The following is a 7,132-nucleotide window of genomic DNA, read 5'->3' as shown; positions in this document are numbered from 1 at the left end:
TATATATCATATGATTGAAGTACAACCGCAACGGAACTAAAATCTAGAAATTGTACTTGCAACAACTCAGCTTAGACGCCTTTGCTAGAATTAATGAGTCGAATTTACAATATTTGTGATGATCGATGTGCAATCATTAACACCTCGCTCAAAGTAATGATATTTGGACGTTTTTCCATTGATGCTCGAAGAGACGGTACGCAGTGGGAAACTAACAATCGTATTGGAGCTCATCATAATACACTATCGTTTTAACATGTAGGTACATGTTTATTACAATTCACCTGTTTATATATATATCAATTGAATTGTTAGATGCTGAATCTGGACTAAATCATTTGTTTGCAAGAATTATTTTCACTCCATTCGAAAAAAAATCTTAATTTGACCTGGAAACAATGGGTGTTATTTTTTCTATCTTTAAAATTCCAACGTTCTACGAAGGAAAACAGGACTTACAATTAAACAAATATATATATTTATAATAATGCGAATATATGATTTTATGATGTACGATTACCCGAATTTAGAAAAAAAAATATGAAACTGCGTCGATTACAAAACTAAACTTTCAAATAATTATCCAAGTAACAAATCCGTCAGTAAGTAAGTAAGAAAATAATCTTGCTAGTATAAAACTTGTGCCCTCATATTGAGTCCTCATTCTTGTGTTACGTAAAAAGAAATTAACACAACATAAACATCGCATTGTGGAGCATGGTGCTTTTCAATTGCCCAAACTTGCACTTATAAAACATATTGTACTTGGTCGCAGTACAGTCCAGTATCGTCCTTTCAGCTTTAATGAAATTTGATGTCGGTTTGCGGGAATTAAAACTAGAATTAATCTTTTTTACCTCTAAATTTTTATTGATTGAGACAATTTAATCTTTAAGTGAAAGCATCATGATGGTCATTGTATTTATACTTCAAGTTAACGAGCCCGTTGTTGTTTTTATTTGCGGTTTTCCACACGAACGCATTGTGATAAATACTACTTCCATTCTAAGTACACTGCGTTCAAATGAACAGTGTTTTTTGATTGACAAGCGAAGGGATTTATTAGGAAGCCTTTTATGCACTGTTCGCACGATTCAATGAGGCGATGCGCGCCAATTCGTTGCTTGCACAAAGGACGGAAGTAAAATAAATCAAATCGTAAAATACATATTGCTGTTTGCACATCGATATAAATCGATTCGAAAATAACTCAAACTATACATTCAAGTTCACGGCGTTTTTTTTATTCTTCATGCAACTAGATACTGTAATCACGGTAGCAAGTGTTGAAACACCGCGTGTCACGGTGGTCGTGATGCCGCGCAATTTACTTTGTTTGCGTTCAACGCGTATGATTTGTACTGGCTACAAAAACACAACCGCTAAATATCAAATAATAGTTAACAGAGCCCTCAATATCGATTATGTTACTATATTTGATTCATAATCGGGGCCTATAACTTGATACACATCCTGTGGGATGCCAATATACAATGTTATCGTATACGTTAATATAGTAAAATTTTCTTAGAGTAAGCAGGAGACGAGCAGGTACAAATATTACATTTTAATTGTCAATATCTGCACTGAGGATTGTTAGTTGTATATGATATGCCTGCATGTAAATGGTACACGTGTAACCATATGACTAAGATCCCAAACAGTGCATGTTCACATGTGTGCAGGACAAACCATAGAGGTTATTGCGGTCGGCTTTTGGTATACTGTCAGTACATGGAATCGTGTAGCGCACGGCATTCTGATTAAAAATCTAATAATTTGTGTGTCTGTCAACTAGTTGTAGCTAATGTGATTGATGATTTTATAAGGCGTACACTATATCGATAACTGACTCGAACTAGTTTCGAATGCGCGTAGCTTTAAAAAATATGCGTGTTTGTCTAAATATGGATAATCTGGGCCGGGCGTTATAGGGAGAATTAGTGGACGGCTTCAATATCGGGTTGTTCATTTAGTTACGAGGCCGGGTAATACGAGGTATATGGAAATCACTTAACATGTTCATCGAAATCCTAAATTGTCGTAAAAACACCGTATTGAGCATACATTGTAAATGGTGCTGAATATGTGTTGCCATACTAATATTTATCGCGACATTCTCTCGTTTATTAGATCCATATAAATATAATTGGTTGTCATGACGATTACTCAAATAAGTGACAACAGTTGAACAATCCACAGTGTCACCATGGTACGTTAGTTGTTAGTTGATAATCATCGTTGTCTATTACAGGACTAATCTGTCAACTTGTTAACAGTTCAAGAATTATATAATGCCAAGACAAGAATTTAGGATCATGTTCCATTTCGTATGGTTATTAAAGGTAAGATACAACGCATATATTACGTTATTGAAGACGTCGATCACGAAATATAATTTACAAACAGTTTATGCAGTATATTCTATTTTGGTGTATTGTCTACAAATCGGCTCTGTGTCTTTTTGTATATTGGCAAATGATATTCATTGTGTCATGATATCCACGATTATTACAACTGAACTTTAAATATGATGACATCCACGTACTGAAAAATCATCAACATTAAGTTCGAACACTTATTGTCACAGCGTCGTTGTAAAATAGATATATTTAATATCTAGATTACAGTTTACGTAAATGTGTTTTATCTGACAGTATTTTAACGTCGCGAATAACGACTTATATTAGCTGTATGTGATATTGTATAAACATTATCAATTCTTTAAAAAATGCACACGCAATCAAAAATTTGTAATATGTATATTTTGAAAGACCAAAATTCTTATTATGACCTTAGCGTTTTTATCATGCGTTGTTATCGTCGCTCAGTCCTCAATTCCACGTCCCTTCTGCTTTGACAGTTAGAAACTTTTGTTAGGAATGTTAGGTTCTAAATAATGAAGTCCGTAGTTTATACAAATACGGTACGCATAATATCTAATTGTATTTAGATTCGAGAACAGATGAAGAACACGTCAAGGATTTTTGTAACGACTCTACTTAATTAAAACGACTTGAAACGCGTCTCGGATCGGATTTACCTAATTCACAGTGGGGTTATTTAATAATTCCATCATGTTATAAACACCCTACCTGCAAGGGATAAGCTGTCAAATAATGTATAATGTTAGATATACGAGTCTTGACAATTTAAAACCACAAATATTTTGTACAAATACTGAATCGGTGCTGATGGCCGGTTACATGTTTACTGCACATACATCCAGAAATTTCGTAGTATAGAACACGGGGTTTTGCTTCACATCGCAGCTATGAAAATAATTTTTGTTTTGTTTTTGTTTTTACTTTCACAGCTTTCAATTTTGTTGTATAATACCGGTGTTAAATCTCAAGGAGACTCATCGAGTGTACAGGGTATGGTCAAATGTATTTTATCTATTTTTTTGGGCTTGATATACGTTTTTATTCATAGTACTTTGATACAGATTCGGATGATTATATTTGAACAAAATTCTTAGTATACCAATGTTGATTTAATAAAATTGAGTCGTTAGTTTTAATTTTTTGTTTCCAGCTTTCATTGTCAGTGATTTTATCATTGGCAATATGGATGGCTTCGAAATGAAGAATAACGATAATAACCACATTCATATTAGTAACCTCTCAGTGACTGTCAATCTAATTGAAGAGGATCTCTACTCTTCGGGGCTGGTGAAATTGGTGAAGCTGGTATTAACAACAACGAACGGATGGACTTCTCATGTACAAGTCACAGATATTAGTCATACATATGTAATATTTGATGATCCAGTGGTATTTGATGGACTTGAGGCAAATTTCCAAATAAATGACACATCATGCCGCAATACCACACTATGTGTCATGGTTCTAATTAACTACTCTGCGACGGAGCCACCTGTATATCCGTTTTTGTGCAAAGACGTCGATTTCCGTTCTGTTACTACAGAGTGCCCTAAAGGTAATATTGTACATACACAATGAGATTATTCTATTAATTAGATATCAATATCTAAAATGAGACATGCTATCGGCATGCTGTCTCAGTAAATATATGTCATATTATAAATATATATCAACAATTAACTATTAGTAGTATTAAAAACAGGCGAAACACTCAAAGTCCTGTGTTTTATGACGTTTGCGAGTTTGATACTTATTAAAATTCATCTTGTATCTATTCATACAGTTGACTTATGTAAGTGCGTTAATGGTGGCATGTGTACAATGGGGTGGTACCCCGACTACTCCGACAACTGCCAGTGCGGAATGTTTTCTACTCCTCTGTCTATCTGCGATGTTTTACGTTATGGTAGGCTCCAAATGAAATAGACTTTCATTTGTTTTGTATCTAAATGCCAATGATTAGCTAGATGCAGATTGAACATGATTATTAAATATCTCGTCAAGCGCTGTGATTGTCTAAAACCTTGAAAGATGACATTGGAGAAAAAGTGTAATCTAAAAGATGTTATTTCTGTGCATACACGTTGTCGATCATCGCCACACTTGTACAGTCGTTCATCATGTACATTTGTTTTTAATATATCAACAACAATGAATATTAAGTAAAATATACCGACTTGATATTGATTTTATGCGAGGAAATATTGTGTACAGTAAGAGGCATATGAACTCATTAGGCAGGCGGTTCAGTATAATGTCTCAAACAAATTAAACATATGAGTTAGATCACATAATCTATCGTGTGGAGATTTACTGCAGCTCAATAGATGTTTGTTTGTGTGATTAATTGTAATACTTTGTGTGATATTTAGTGAATAAACACGTCGAGATAAAACAGTGATAGGTTATGTTAATATATTTACATTATACAAAAAAATGAACAAAAGAGAAACAAATATGTTATAATGAATTTGACACGTGTGACCAAACCAAACTAAATCCTATAAACATGTATTGCATATTAATGTATAGTAAACAGTGATCACGTGAACAATGTAAACAATTACGTGCGCAATTCACAATAAGTATGTACCACACAATTGTTCCAATTCTCAGGCAACCCAAGTGTGGTAGCAACGCAATACCCAAGTTCGACAGTAATTCGTACATCGAACGAAGCAACAACAACAGTTAGTACAATTGGTACTACAGAGACATCAAGCTCAGAGGAAACGATGCACACAACTTCATCTGTATTCTGTGTGAGTCGAAGTTAATTATTTGGTTAATCAATTAGTTGGAATTTATTAACCTATTTATTTATTCATTCATTGTAGAAAGCATAAATAAGCTAGCAACAACTTGTTGAAACCAGCAGTAAGGACAGTGCAATAAAACGTAATGTAATCCTATTTTAATAAATTACAGACATTAAGCACGTGTTCGTCAGCTGAGTACATCAATCGTATACTCCAACACATTGAACAGAACCAATCCCCAACTAACCTCTATGATTCAGCTCTCATGCTCTTAACGTTCCTGAAAGATGGTTCTCTGGTAAATGAGGATAATGCAAATGTTAATAAAACCGGTGTTGTAAAAGTAAGTAGCTTAAAGTTGTTATATTTATGTAACAAAACTGTATTCCAATACATTATAGACGTTATACTCAACACACTGTTGCAGTAGCCACATACTCATATCAGATAAATTGCGCACCAGTCGACTGCACATGCATTGTAATTGTCAGAATCTTAAAAGCAACTGTATACAAAATCAATATACGATCAATAATAATAACAAAAATCAATTGTTTAATTTATATGTAAAACATTGAGGCGTTAGTACTGTTTATTTGGTATATTTTCCCTAGAATATTGTAAGCATATTGGCAAGGCTGCTGGCGCCTGGTAAATGTCTCAATTCGGAGGTATGTGAGGAACAATGGAAACCTGAAATTGCTGGCCAACTTATTGATAGCTTCGACAAGTTTGGCTCTCAAGTGATTGATTATATGAAAGAAAACCTCATCGATAGTTTGCGGTTTAATGAAAATAATGTCGGTATGTAGATCACCTTTATCTTCAACGTCGATACTCGTTCATTTTCACATAGCATGCATAACCAAATCGCAAACTAATTCCTTGAAGTAAGTACATTACTCTGTTAATTTTTCCGTACACGTTTATCAATATTATTACTTTTTTATCAAACGTAATAATCTGTAGATTACACCATAAGGAAACACACGTCATTTATCACATACCTCATTAATTATAACATTCTGGTTAACCCATTTAACCCATTATTGCAGAAACAACATATAAAGTCATCGACGGCGAACATTTTCTCGGACTTACAATCCAAGATTACGCTAAAGACGTAGTGCTTACCATCCCCGAGGATATGTACAAAGCACGTGGAAATATACTGGGCAAGATTATCTATTTATTCAATATCACTGTGATAATTTTTTATGTGGAAAATGCTTCATTTGATAATCGGCTAGGACATATTATGTTTTAATGACTAGAAATCTACTTGGTTCGAAATCAACTGATATCCATGCTGTGATACTTAATTTAAAAAACATCTGATTCATTAAACCGTACAAGGCATAACATTATATTCAAATATTTGAACCTTTCAGGCAAGATAGGGATTACAGGTTCTGTCTACAACTATGTGGAAGATCTAAATAGGTATAGATATTTTCAGTATCGTACAAGTATGTGTAATCTTTTTACTTGAATCATCGGTATTTCGTGCTGTCGTTTTACACAATTCTGTTACTGTGCTAAGCATTTAGCATTGCATCATAATAGGCGTAAACTTTCTAGAGTTTTGAAAGTTTTAAGACGACCCTTCTATTTGTTTGGTCACCAGATCCGATGAAAATGTTGTCTCCAAACTGGTGTCCTGTTCAGTTCATCCCGCTCCAGTTACTCCATTTTCACCTGAGATTAGCATTGTTTTTCGCCATCAAGCGGTAAGTCATATATAAGGCGCGATATACACGATAGAGTAGAAAAAAAACAGAAGGACTGAAAGCGTGAATCATAATGCTGAACGATGAACGTCGAAAACAAATTCCCAATTAACGGTAACACGGTTCATACAACACATTGTAAGCCAGCACAAAACGAAAATATACAAAATACAACAACATTAACGACGACGGATTAAGTAATACAATACAATCAACAACGATTGCAGTTATATTTTGCAAGACATAACATTGAATT

Source organism: Saccoglossus kowalevskii, chromosome 21 (genome assembly GCF_978046115.1).
Source record: "Saccoglossus kowalevskii chromosome 21, keSacKowa6.1, whole genome shotgun sequence".
Lineage (NCBI taxonomy): Eukaryota > Metazoa > Hemichordata > Enteropneusta > Harrimaniidae > Saccoglossus > Saccoglossus kowalevskii.
The sequence above is the reverse complement of the archived record's forward strand: the minus strand, read 5'-3'. Positions refer to the sequence as shown.